At 42.7% G+C, this 13,763-nt stretch overlaps 1 non-coding gene across 1 annotated transcript; it reads left to right on the plus strand.

Moving 5' to 3' along the window:
- Positions 1-746: 746 nt before the first annotated feature.
- On the plus strand, positions 747-821 carry Trnat-ugu (transfer RNA threonine (anticodon UGU)). Its single transcript has one exon. It is a non-coding gene; the product is annotated as a tRNA-Thr (tRNA).
- The last annotated feature ends 12,942 nt before the right edge of the window (positions 822-13,763 follow it).

Here is a 13,763-nt window from a genome sequence, read left to right on the forward strand (position 1 = left end):
CTGGGACTCGAACCCGGGATCTCCTGTTTACATGGCAGACGCTCTATCCATCTGAGCCACCGCGGGCACAGAGGATAGTGCGTCTGCAGGGACTTATCCCTAGCACGCTCCCCGTGAGATCCACATTCCCAACATATCCACACCACTACATTCGTAGTGCGCCTAATAGATGTTTGCCCTCATACTCATTACTCGTGGCAGATTAATCTACCAAGTCCCGTACGAGTTCGGGCATAGCGTGTGCGTTCGCACAAGAAGGTCAATGGCCGGGAAGCCATATATTTTTAACTATGTATGACGGTAGTATCTGTTCCCGAAAGAACAGTTACCGTGGATGACCATGCAGCTTTGCTAGAAATGAGATGATAATTAAATGGACACCCTAGCTGCAAACAGGCGTTGATGTGCTTCATTGGGGACATGTTGAAAATGGGTGCCCCGACCAGGACTCGAACCCGGGATCTCCTGCTTACATGGCAGACGCTCTATCCATCGGAGCCACCGCAGGCACAGAGGACAGTGCGTCTGCAAGGACTTATGCCTTGCACGCTCCCCGTGAGATCCACATTCCCAACATGTCCACACCACTACATCGTAGTGCACCTAATAGATACCCTGCCACGAGTAATGAGTATAATGGGCAAACATCAGGCGCACTACGAGTGTAGTGGTGTGGACATGTTGGGAATGTGGATCTCACGGGGAGCGTGCAAGGGATAAGTCCCTGCAGACGCACTATCCTCTGTGCCCGCGGTGGCTCAAATGGATAGAGCGTCTGCCATGTAAGCAGGAGGTCCCGGGTTCGAGTCCCGGTCGAGGCACACATTTTCAACATGTCCCCAATGAAGCACATCAACCCCTGTTTGCAGCTAGGGTGTCCATTTAATTATCATTTCAGAATAAAATATGCCAGAAATTCTGTCAGGTACGTCCACCAATCAAAATTATGTAATTAAATAAAAATCGTAGCTCGTTTCAGTGCTAGCTATTCCCACAACCTTAGATTTTTGCGATTTCATCTTCCTTTAGCCTTACATTACGGTTATCATGGAGCGCTAGGGTTCTTTAGTAACACTAGGTAGATATTGACCGTTATGACTTCGTGGAGGAATCAATGTGGCCCGCAGACTAAAACGTTTGGGGACTCATGCACTAGACAACCAAAGATTAGATGGAGATATCTCTACTAAAATTACTGTTATGTCCAAAGATGCTACTAGACTGGAGGAAGAATCAATGGTCGACTCAGTAAACAACTGCACTTTTAGGTTCTCTTGTGACGGAGATGGAGTACAGATAAAGTGAACGCCTTTCAACATTAGTAAACGCAAAGCTAGAAAATTGTAGAAAAACGCACGAAGACCTGCTGAGGATCGACACATGGTGCATGGATTGAGAAATGACCCTCAACATAAACAAATTTAAGTAATTGCACATAAATATGCAGGGAGGCCCATTATTGCACGGTTACGCGATCGGGAAACAATCACTGGAAGTAGTCACATCCATTAAATATTTGGTATGCGAACGGGGCGATTTAACGTGGAACGACCACATGCAAGTAACTGTAGGTAAGGCAGATGCCGGACTAACAATCATTGATGGAATCCTCAGGAAGTGTAATCTATCCACGAAGGGGGTAATTTATAAAACCCTCGTGCGACAAATACTTCAATATTTCTCTTCAGTGTGGCATCCACATAATGTATTATTTATAGAGCACATAAGTAAGATCGAAAGAACAACAGCACGTTTCGTTATAGATTCATTTAGTAAGGGCTAAAACGTGACGGAGATGTTCACCCAACTCCAGTGGCAGAGACTACAAGATGCATTCTGCAGTGCAGTGTGGTTCACTGTTAAAATTCCAACCACTGCTCCCTCCTACGTACACTTGGAAAAGGAAATGTAGGTAAAATTAGAGAGACCTTGGCTGACACAGAGTTTCACTAACAAATATTTCCTCACGGACCATTCGCTACTGTAATAGGAAAGGGTGTGAGTGACAGTGGTACACATAGTACCTTCTGTTACACGCCATATGGTGGCTGGCGGAGTATAGATGTGGATATGGTCGTGAATGTGGACGTGGACGTAGAGCGCTGAAGGTATGTATATTGCATTATCTTGCAACTGGACGTAGTGACCACATGGTTACAACAAATAAATGATAGAAATGAGCAGAAATTTCATATCGCACTGAACTGTGTCGCACTATTACAAAAAAGTACAGAGTTTTTAATCTTTTATAACAGTAGCTGGCATAGTTATAGCCTCAAAATTCTTAAGTTCCGAACCAAGCTTCATCAACGTGAAGAAATGAGTAGTCATCCAGGAAAACTGAAAGGTATCAAATTTTATGCTAAAGTGGCGTGAGGCGCCCATATTAGTTTAAACAAAATCATCAGACGGGACTAGTAAAAGTTTTAATCCCAGTAGGTGTCAATAGCATTGGAGTTCACCTTCACTCTATATTAGCCTTGCTCATCCCCAGTTAGATATACAGGTTATGCTTCGTAAATCATTTTAAAAAGTATTGGAAAAAAACACTAAATAACTATTAACTTTCATAATGGTTACAGGTACACAGAAAAATTAGCAAATTAAAGTTGCTTCGCTTGAGCTACTTCCAATTCACTTGTAATCTGCTGCTCGCCAAACAGTGTGATGCGCAACCAACTAGCTGTGAGAGATCCAGGACTAAGACAGCTGCATGCTTCCCCATACAACTGCTTGTGGAAACAGGCCACCAAATCTTGCTGAAACTTCCGACTCTTGGCTCAAAGGTAGTAATGTAACGTAGTGACCAATAATATATTTGCCACATAGGTTAGTGAGGAGGAAACTTATTGAGCATCAGTACAGGCAGTTAGTAAACAAAAACTGGATGTTAAAGTGACAAAAGTACTAGACTTCCTTCATATCACCGGCTAAAAAGATCTTAACCGATAATCATAGCATATCATTAAGTGCCAGACCAATATCGCCTAGTAAATTTCATTTTCAGGAACGCTGTACTGCAGAACCTCGACGTATGTGGGAACACGACGCTACCTGACATCCGAGTAGTTCATAATGAAAGTCCCTCAAATGTTGCTGAAACATTGTGTGGGCTCAAAGCAAAACGAATCATGACACACATTAACAATTTTACTTACAGTGTGTAATCACAATATGATTTTCTCTACCGAGGTATTTCCCCACAAAATCTAAAACACAAATGACATAACCGATTCACAATTTGTTTGAAAATATTGGTTACCATGTACTCCTAGTGTAAGATATTCCACATTAGTTCTGATTCGTCTACCACGCCTACTACCTAGTTACAAGACAGTCTTGGGTTCACGAGCAGTCAGTTCCTATCAACCTCAGTTTCTAATGACCTCGATGTCGACGGGACGTTAAACTTGGATCTTCCTTCCTTCCTTCTTCCTTCCTTCCTTCCTTCCTTTCTTCCTAATGCCCTGTATCGTTCTTCTTATCCTTTTGGCTAGTCTTTGTGTTTTAAACTTCAGTCTCGAGAGCACTTAAGCTATTGGCGAAGATAAAAATGACACTGTCTGACATTGCACGTAACTTTCGCAAGCCAACAGCGACTGATTGTCGAAGGAATCATTTGCTCTGTTTTGACAGTAGAATATAAGTCCAGAAAGAAGCAAGAGTTATATAACATTCTCTTAGAGAAACTAGTATCTTTTTAAAAGTACACAGCAGAACCGGAACAGTAAAAACCAGCCGCTAAAATCTGATAACGTATTTTGATGCCACCCCTCAAATGGAGGCGATATCATGTTGACAAATAAACTACACATAGAAACAAGTTGAAAAATGATCAAAGCTCAAAAATAACGGCAAAACATTATTAATTACAACTGGCGTAAATTTGGACATTCATTCCACGTATGTTGCCGAAGCGATCGAGAGATGATAATGAACCGTTAGTCAGTTACAGATGTATTGTCCCCCACTCTTTGCGGTTCCTTACGTATTGTCATAAATAGGTCACAAATTATCAGCGAGACGATGATTTTCGTTAAGACGAAGCGTTTGTGTGAAGGACTTCATGTGCAGGGGTACATCCCAAGTTGAAATTCGCGGAAAAGGACGCCAGATCCTGGTGACCCAACATCACCTTGTTAGGTTTGACATAAAATGTAGTTCCACAGTCGTCAGCTGATTATTTCCTCTGGATAGGAGAATTTAAAGATTGCCATGGGAGAACAGCCACTTTCACTTTTTAGTTTCCGCAACTGGTATAGCGTGTCGCCAATACACATGTAATTGTGGTATCGGCACCATGATGGTATATGTTTCACTGTATGCTGAAGCCTCAGAAAAATACAGAAGGATCAGCTTCAACGAATATTTATTTCACTCGTTTTACTAATCACCACTAAGGAAACCCAGGTTACGATAACTGATAATGCCTAGGAGATCGGTGTGCTAAGCCCACGCTCCTCCATGCCGTATCCAGAGACACCTTCGGAAGAGGATGACACGACGGACGGTCTGTAGCGATGGCTCCGACAGCGACTGTGGCCGGAGTTCACATTACTAGGGACAACACATTGGCTCATTTAACGTTAGTAGTACAAATTTATGATCCTTACCATGCCTCAAGGTCAACCATATTCTAACGTAGGTAACTCCAAACACGTTCCCACGTTTAATAGAACTTAGCATCATGCAGTGGCTACTTGAACCACGGTCTCATGAAGAATTTTTACAACATTGGCGAGACTATAACAGGACTTGTGATAGAATCCAGGACGACCAATTAGGGAAGGCAACAACGGAATTTTTCGCTATTCTTTACTATCTTGCCTATCCTTCCAAGAAGAGCTCAGCCTAATCGGGGAGGTAGTAAGCTCTGGCAAACCTATAACGAAAGTAAATTTCACTATTACAGTGACTTTCTACACTTGCGAGACCAAGAACCACTGCTTAACTATTTGTTGGAGACTCCTCAGGAAAATAGCGATTTATAGCTACTATTTGGCAGATGGAATTGGCTGATGTAACGTTGTTAGCGAGTACGAAAGAAGCTGTTCATAGCCAGTCTGGAAGACAAGCTAAACGAGCTATATTACATAACAATAAAAATGATGCTCTGCAGTTATTAATATAAGACTGATGGGAATGCGGTTTCTCTCGGCGAATTTCTTTGATGTAATCTTCTCAGGTTATCCTCTCTATCAATGCATTGCTTACGTAAAGGGTATTAGGGTTACAAGTGCAAATATTTCTATTAACAACTGCGGACAGTGAACTGAACAACATTACAACAATATTTACTTCATTTGCAGCTGTTATGAGTAGTATGTTTTTAAGTTGGTTAGAACTTCCAAGTACACTTGGCATAAGCAAGTCCCTGGGCAGCAGGTCAGATATTGAAGATTGGATGCATGGACGATACTGACGGAACATTTCGATGAAACAGCTTTGGACACTGCGCTCCTGAAATCAAAGATGTTCTGCAGATATATGGATGACAGATTCGTAGTTTGCCACATTGTGAAGAAAACCTACAAGTATATCTGTGCCACCTTAACAGCACTCACGATAAAGCCAGGATCATCAAGGAGGTGGAAGAAGAGGGAGGCTTACCATTCCTAGACATTCTGCTAAAGAAGAACCCTGTTGGCACCCTGGGACATTCAGTCAACAGGAAGATGGCACACACGGAACTGCACCTAAACACCAGTAGCGACAGCCACCCAGTGGAACGCAAATCTTTGCTCACCATCCTGGTACACAGAACTTGAACCATATGGAACAAGTGGAACCTGCATACCGAGTTACAGGATCTGCGCGAAACGTTTCGCAAGAACGGTTACTCAATGACAGAAACCAGAAAGCTCTCAAGCCGAGCAGAAATAAAACAATTTAAAAGAGGTTATCAAACTCTTGCCAACGGCCTTGCCGCAGTGGTAACACCGGTTCCCGTCATATCACCGAAGTTAAGCGCTGTCAGGCTGGGCTAGCACTTGGATGGGTGACCATCTGGTCTGCCGAGAACTATAGGCAAGCGGGGTGCACTTAGCCCTTGTGAGGCAAACTGAGGAGCTACTTGATTGAGAAGTAGCGGCTCCGGTCTCATAAACGTATATACGGCCGGGAGAGTGGTGTGCTGACCACATGCCTCTCCATATCTGCAACCAGCGACGCCTGTGGGCTGAGGATGACACGGCTGCCGGTCGGTACGGTTGGGCCTTCCAAAGCCCATTTGGACGGAGAGAGTTTTTATCAAGCTCCTGGCGTTCCTTCCGTAAGCAGGGCCGTCCACAGCAAAGATTACCAGGATAATGGAGAAGCATAACATAAAAACCATTTGCCGCTAAACGGCGAAAGTCAGGCATATGCCTGGGTCAATCAGAGACCATCATCGGCTGGAGAGCATTCGTCTCAGCCAAATCGACGACTTTGCAGTGACAGAGGACATTATCAACGAAGGATACGTGTTTGTTTTTGAACAGACGAAGGTGCTGTGCTGTGGCAACGGGTTTTGGGATTTGGTCATCAAAGAGGCAGGGAAATGATAGTAACCAACGATCTTGTCAACCACGATCATGGTTTGCCAGTGAGAGCAGAGGGCTTTAACAAAAATACGTCAGGAACGCTTTGATTTGAAAGCGCCGGAGGCAGCGGTCGAAATACAAGAACCTCAAAAAGTAGAAACGGATAAATTGCTCCAATCTGTAGTTATCAATGTATAGATTGAATCTGATATTTGTCAAGAGATAAGTGCGACCTAAGTAGATAGACAAGACCTGCATCGTTGCTGATCTACTATTGCAGCTTGAATCGATTATTACTACTGCATACCATTATATCTACACTCTTCATTTCGGTGCAATTTTTGTCGTTGCGATATCTTCTGAAATTAATAACAATAAAATTACAATAAAATTGAAAGCGTGATGCTCGTTTAGATCATCTAGATATTACTGTTCCCTCCTGATGAAACAGGTGGGATGGCATGATCAGTGAAGAGTCTCATAAAGCTTCCAACGTGAATAGTAGGGTCATATAACATTCCCTTCGGCTATTCCCAAAGTTACTTTTACTTGTTTTAATTTCGGGGAGGGGAGGGGGGAGGAAGGTACGTTGTCAATTGGCCGTTCGTGATTTTTTATAAGAAATATCCCTTTTTTGTTTATAATGAAACACAAGTACTCGACTGAACCTTGAAAAAACGATACTTCTTGAGATGGTACTTTAGGCAAGTTTCCTGTAAGGTAGAAAAAGGTGAGTAGATTTTCGAAATGGTTGCGGGATTCAGACCCCATGACCATTATATTAAAACGTTGGAATCTCTCGTATCATATGCTCCAAGTATTTTTTTTTTTAATGACAGTAGCGCTGTAAATGCCAAAAGATACCTGCTGATATTAGTAAGGGCCGAACGGTGTGTTCAAAACGAATACTCCTTTGGATTCCAGATGTAAGAAAAGTTGCAAGGACTTCTCTGACATATCGATTTTGCAGTAACATTCACCATCTTTTAATTTTGGAAAAAAGTTCTCAGAGCGTGGAGTCGACTTGGCGTCAACTAGCACACGGAAATTAACTGCTTAAAAGTCTCCACGCAGTCTGAAGGAGACCGTACTAAAGGTGGCCACAACAAGCTAGATGAGACCGGTGTGATCACTTCTTGCTTTGGGAGACAGTTAGGCCCTAAAGGAAGTGCTCGGGCAAAACATGTGACTGCATTAGGCTGCAAAAGGTTTATTTTTTGCCCCTATATCAGAGGTACAGTCCTTACTTCCTGACACACCACCCCAATATATTACACTTCAAAACACACCATTTCGAGAGCATGTTCAGATTATCTTACATAGGAAGTCTTAAAATCAGACAGCAAAATACAAGAAAGCGTTCCGTGAAATACGTATTTTGAATATGAAAGTTTATGCCACCAGCCTATAGGAGTGCAGGAAGGTCACGTGAGACGCCATCACTCTTGCTCCTGCAAATTATATGAAAATACACAGTGAGGTGTGGCAGATAATTATGCCTTTATGGAGGTACGAGAAGCTTACAGAAATACCACTTGCTCTAATACCACCAAATGATATACTACATTTCTTTTGTATTTGGTAACAAAACCAACTGAACTGAAAGGCAAGTAATACTATATAACTACACTTGTACTGACATTTTAGCCTCCTTTTACCGGTTATGCAGACTTATCAACCACCCATTTACTGAAATCCACGATCTGCATGTCTTTCGCCGGCCGCTGTGGTCTAGCGGTTCTAGGCACTTCAGTCCAGAGGCTGCTACGGTCACAGGTTCGAATCCTGCCTCGGGCATGGATGTGTGTGATATCCTTAGGTTAGTTAGGTTTAATTAGTTCTAAGTCTAGGGGACTGATTAGCTCAGATGTTAAGTTCCATAGTGCTTAGAGCCATTTGAACCTTTTTTTTCCCCCTGTCTTTCAGTAGAAACCATCGACACGGTCGTCAATTTTTCCGGGGTCTTATAATTCCTTAAAAACGCTTCTATTCTTTTCAATGTAGAAAAACACATTTCTGCTTCGATTGACGTCATTGGAATGGCAGTGAAAATTTTCTCCAAGTTTGTAAGGTAGCTATAATTTCGCACCTTACAAGCACTCATCTACTTACTTTGCCGTGATTTACAACCAGAATTAGGTATCGTTTGATCAGTTGTACATCGTATATATGATAATTTAAAGAAGACTGATATTGTGACGTACACCTACTAAAGAATTGTTAACACTTATTGCATGAAAGGTGATGCAGTGTGTCCGCAGCTCGTGGTCGTGCGGTAGCGTTCTCTCTTCCCACGCCCGGGTTCCCGGGTTCGATTCCCGGCGGGGTCAGGGATTTTCTCTGCCTCGTGATGACTGGGTGTTGTGTGACGTCCTTAGGTTAGTTAGGTTTAAGTAGTTCTAAGTTATAGGGGACTGATGACCATAGATGTTAAGTCCCATAGTGCTCAGAGCCATTTTATGATGGAGTGTCTTTATCATCAAATCGGCGTAATGAATGATTGCCTGTACTAGTAGAGTTTGAGACGCGAGTGGAAATGAAAGGGCAGGCGTAACTATGGCCCTGGATGGAAAAGCCCGCACAGGTGTGTTGGTCGTGCTTAACAGAGGAAGTAGTCTTACCCGGACGGTCGGGGCACCTGAGCGCTGAGGCATAATAGCGTGGCGGCTGGCCAGTATTGTTCAATATGGCTCTGAGCACTATGGGACTTAACATCTGAGGTCATCAGTCCCCTAGAACTTAGAACTAATTAAACCTAAGGACATCACACACATCCATGCCCGAGGGCCGGTATTGTAGCTAGGCTGGAAGAATAACAGGAAACTCTGAAAATCTTGGACACAGCAGAAAGGAACATGGAAGCGTTACTTCAGAAATCATGCAGGCTGAGTTATTTCCGAGAACTTTTACTTTGAGAAGCGTGCCATTGTACGAATTCCTAATTAACACGGATAGGTATTTCCTGGCTAACTTTCCGCGTTGGACGGCAAAAGATTAAAATATGGTTGGTCGGCGTTCGGAAGAATCTGTAGAGATGGAGAATATTCCGTGGTTTCGAGCATATGATTCGCTTTCTTCCGTTACGAGGGAGGGGAGCGGAGTTTTCCTGGGAAGCTCGCCGTGGAGAGAAAGCAGATTTCCGATTTGAGCGTCTGTGTTTGACGGTCGCTCAGTATCAGCTTTTATTGGTACAGACGGACGTGTTGTCTTTGCTCTCAGGAGATTTTATAGTTACAACGGTTAGGCACTGTATTTTTGCGAATTTATACGACTCTGGACTTCGCCTCCGGATAGGGATTCATCTTTGAGTACGCAGCGTTCTTTTGCCTGTACTCACGTTGAGACGTTATCTCAACTCCGTCCTTGGGGCTGGGAGTTTGAGTTTCGAATTAGCGTTTCTCATCTGTAGAACACAGAGAGGAGAAGACAGTATTAGATTATACTAGTCAGAGGACCGTCTTCTGCCGTCCTAGTGTTTGAATGAGGTTTTTTTTAATATATATTTTGTGGCTGGAGTTCTTCCATTGTCTCAGACATGTACGAGAACAATCACTGTGATGCACCGGATGCAGCACATACGGTGATATTGCTAACTGTTTCGGGATATTAGGGCTATAAAGCTAAACAGCTGTCATCACGTAAATTTTATTTTCATTCAGGTTGCACTCCACTTTAGACCATCTTTGAAAGTAGTGTCTTCTAGTGTTTGGTACGTAAATGATGTCAGTCATCTCCCATTATTTACATCATATCGGGTAGCCATAAAAAGGGGCAGATTTGGGCAACTTATCAATCATATTAGTTAGGAAATCCATTTGTATCTTTTTATGTCCATTGGGCATGGATATGCAAACATTTGTTATATATGGTGGGGTTTTAATCCGCAATAAATGTATAGGCAGAAACAGCATTTATCATTTGTAGTTACTAGCTCACTTAATCATTCATTTATGTTGATGTTGTAATTTATATGTTATAGAGGAAGAAGGAGGAGATAATATCACCAGTAGGAGATCCTAAGCTCTGCTTCAGGGGGTAGTCAGAAAGGGCCAAATCTTCATTTTCGAGTTCAGTATTTTCCGTTTCGCACATTCATTTTACACCCGTCTGGTGCAGCATCTTGGATATGCTTTAACCTACCAGGATCCTACTTAGAGTCTTCTGATAGTAGCTATAAAGTGGTTTGAAACCTCGGAAATTTTCAAAGTACTTTTTTTTCCCGTTAATAATGTTTAGGTGTTATTCATAGTTATCACCAGCTCGCGTGTATACTTTGCAGTGGTAAAGTTAAGAGATAACATTAAAAATAATATTTGTGTATTTTATTGTATTTCTTGTCAGAGGTGTTGCGCTTCAGCCCGATGGCTGCAATTTATTGATATTTATATTATGTCATTTGTCGTTATATTTTGTATGTATTGTAACAACACTGCTCGTTCACGACGTTGCGATTAGTTTAGTTTGTTTGTTGTAGATATTTTATGTTACATGACCGTTACTTAATAAATGTGAGCAGTGTAAATTGTGTGTACTTTTAAGAGAGAACTGTTAGCAGGGATTACTCCATGATAACTAGGGCGAAAGCGCGCTTAGTTGCACTACAGATCGCTAGTTGTATCAATATAGAAATGCAGATAGATGGGGTAGTCAAGAAAGCCAATGGGATGAGAAAGAGTTAGCTTTGTTAGCAGCACAAGGCACAGGTGCTGGGAATATCGATCCAAGAGAACTTTTCGAGAATGATATACACAGTCAAGTCTTCGGTGGGCAATCTGATAGCGAAGATGAGGAACAGTGATCCACTGAGGCAATCGTAAAGATACGGGACTATAATGTAGGGAGTCCAAGTAAACCTGAAACGACTAAGAATCGTGGTAGATCGCCATCAGTGACATTGTCACGAGACAGCATATCAGGGGCGCGCGATGATGACTTTTTTGAATACCAAGAAATTAAAAGGGAAAAGGGCATAAGACCACCTGAGAGTATATGAAGAGAAAGACACAATAGGAGACACAATATATATAAATGACTTAGTAGATAGTGTCGGAAGTTCCATGCGGCTTTTCGCGGATGATGCTGTAGTATACAGAGAAGTTGCTGCATTAGAAAATTGTAGTGAAATACAGGAAGATCTGCAGCGGATAGGCACTTGGTGCAGGGAGTGGCAACTGACCCTTAACATAGACAAATGTAATTTATTGCGAATACATAGAAAGAAGGATCCTTTATTGTATGATTATATGATAGCGGAACAAACACTGGTAGCAGTTACTTCTGTAAAATATCTGGGAGTATGCGTACGGAACGATTTGAAGTGGAATGATCATATAAAATTAATTGTTGGTAAGGCGGGTACCAGGTTGAGATTCATTGGGAGAGTGCTTAGAAAATGTAGTCCATCAACAAAGGAGGTGGCTTACAAAACACTCGTTCGACCTATACTTGAGTATTGCTCATCAGTGTGGGATCCGTACCAGGTCGGGTTGACGGAGGAGATAGAGAAGATCCAAAGAAGAGCGGCGCGTTTCGTCACCGGGTTATTTGGTAACCGTGGTAGCGTTACGGAGATGTTTAATAAACTCAAGTGGCAGACTCTGCAAGAGAGGCGCTCTGCATCGCGGTGTAGCTTGCTCGCCAGGTTTCGAGAGGGTGCGTTTCTGGATGAGGTATCGAATATATTGCTTCCCCCTACTTATACCTCCCGAGGAGATCACGAATGTAAAATTAGAGAGATTAGAGCGCGCACGGAGGCTTTCAGACAGTCGTTCTTCCCGCGAACCATACGCGACTGGAACAGGAAAGGGAGGTAATGACAGTGGCACGTAAAGTGCCCTCCGCCACACACCGTTGGGTGGCTTGCGGAGTATCAATGTAGATGTAGATGTAGATGAAGGTTTAGATAACACAGGTGTGTTGGATATCATTGCATACCTAAAAGCAATGGGAAGTGAAATGGGAAATAAAATTCAAAAGGTCAGCTCTGAATTGCGAAGTGAAATGGGATGTAAAATTCAAAAGGTCAGCTCTGAATTGGCAAGCCAGATAAAAGAGGGAAATGATGAAGTACGCTATGAAATGGTAAGTAAAATTCAAATGGTCAGCTCTGAATGGCTAAGCCAAATAAATAAGGTGAATGATGAAATACGCTCTGAAATGGGAAGTAAAATTCAGAACGTTGGTGTCGAGATTCAGTCGATAAAACATGAAACAAAAGAAGTGAAAAATGAGGTAGTGACGCTGCGAACAAAACTAGAACGAGAGTTTGCGGAGATCAAAAGAACCGCGAACGAGGCGCGATTACTAGCGAGAGGCGCAAAGCGGATTGCTCTTGAAACATTAGAGAAGACAGAAAATATGATAAAGATAAGTAGAGGTGCATTAACGAAGTTGTAGAGGTGCTTGAAATAAGTAGAAACAATGCACCTGTAAAAGACAGAAATTGCGCCAAATAAGGCATTGACCGCGGAGCTCTCACAATTTAAACAAAACATAGAAAGCGAAACTAAACAATTATCTCAGGAAGTCAGGTCGCAACCTAGTCAAAAATCACATCTCAGAAAAGAAATAGTAGGCGATTTGGAAATAACAGAAACCGAAAAAGACAGTTCAAACTCAGCACAATAATGTCCAAGGCCAGACGATAATAGAATGTGCTTGTATGTAAGAGTTGATCGTCAACTACAGGCTGAGGAGGAGGAGGAGGAGATTAGTGTTTAACGTCCCATCGACAACGAGGTCATTAGAGACGGAGCATAAGCTCGGGTTAGGGAAGGATGGGGAAGGAAATCGGCCGTGGCCTTTCAAAGGAACCATCCCGGCATTTGCCTGAGGTGATGTAGGGAAATCACGGAAAACCTAAATCAGGATGGCCGGACGCGGGATTGAACCGTCGTCCTTCCGAATGCGAGTCCAGTGTGCTAACCACTGCGCCACCTCGCTCGGTAACTACAGGCTGAAAGCGTATCTGCAGAGCAGAGAAATATCGCTAGAGATATGGCCCCTGCGTCTACACAGGACACGACTGGGTCGCTAATTGCGAATACGGAGAACAGCAATGACATATTTCATACGCATAATTTTTACCCAATAATGCTCTCCATGGGACATTTTTCCAGTGATGAAAACATGACAGGGAGTAGAAGAGTGGACGCCCAAGGTAACGGTAGACAGGAAACGTTAGCGTCAATTGAGTTTGTGGTAGGCCGAGCGGGAAGAAATTATAATGAAAGTTTCGATTTT

This window comes from Schistocerca serialis, chromosome 3 (assembly GCF_023864345.2).
Source record: "Schistocerca serialis cubense isolate TAMUIC-IGC-003099 chromosome 3, iqSchSeri2.2, whole genome shotgun sequence".
In the NCBI taxonomy this organism is placed as follows: domain Eukaryota; kingdom Metazoa; phylum Arthropoda; class Insecta; order Orthoptera; family Acrididae; genus Schistocerca; species Schistocerca serialis.